We start from the raw sequence: 813 nt of genomic DNA on the forward strand, positions 1-813 counted from the left end.
TGTTGCTGCTGTTGTTGTTGCTATTGTTGTTGTTGTTGTCGTTGCTGCTGTTGTTGCTGTTGTTGCTGTTGATGTTGTTGCTGTTATTGTTGTTGTTGTTGTTGTTGTTGTTGTTGTTGTTGTTGTTGTTGTTGTTGTTGTTGTTGTTGTTGTTGGTAACTTCCAGCCTGAATGTAATATCAAACTATCTCTACTCCTATAAAAGACTTAGTTGGTGATGATGGTGTGTCTGTTATCTATCATTTCTGACCATTAGATCTGCATCTAACGACCGTGAGACAATTTGTGGCCTTTTTGCAACAATATCACACTGCTCTAATTTACAGAAAACCCCTTAGTATCTTCAAACCAACCACATTCCTTTCTTACCTTATCAAAACAGCCTAAGAAATATTTTTTGAGTGAAACATGATATATTTTTAGTGATATATGTATATCAAAACTAGATTGTTTTCTTTCAAATTTGTGAATACGTATTATTCTATTTTGGATCCGTTGCAACACACGGGCACATAACTAATCGATACCCTCCACACATCAAGCCGAATACTATTTAACGTCGAGCTTCTCGGTCCACACCCCTCGCATCAAGAAACGCTGTTGAGCTCATGCGCCAAGGTGACCTTGATCAGTGATCAGGGACCCCGCTGTTGTTGTTGTTGTTGTTGTTGTTGTTGTTGTTGTTGTTGTTGTTGTTGTTGTTGTTGTTGTTGTTGTTGCTGCTGTTGTTGTTGTTGTTGTTGTTGTTGTTGTTGTTGTTGTTGTTGTTGTTGTTGTTGTTGTTGTTGTTGTTGTTGTTGTTGTTGTTGTTAT

This window comes from Triticum dicoccoides, chromosome 7B, assembly GCF_002162155.2.
Source record: "Triticum dicoccoides isolate Atlit2015 ecotype Zavitan chromosome 7B, WEW_v2.0, whole genome shotgun sequence".
NCBI lineage: Eukaryota > Viridiplantae > Streptophyta > Magnoliopsida > Poales > Poaceae > Triticum > Triticum dicoccoides.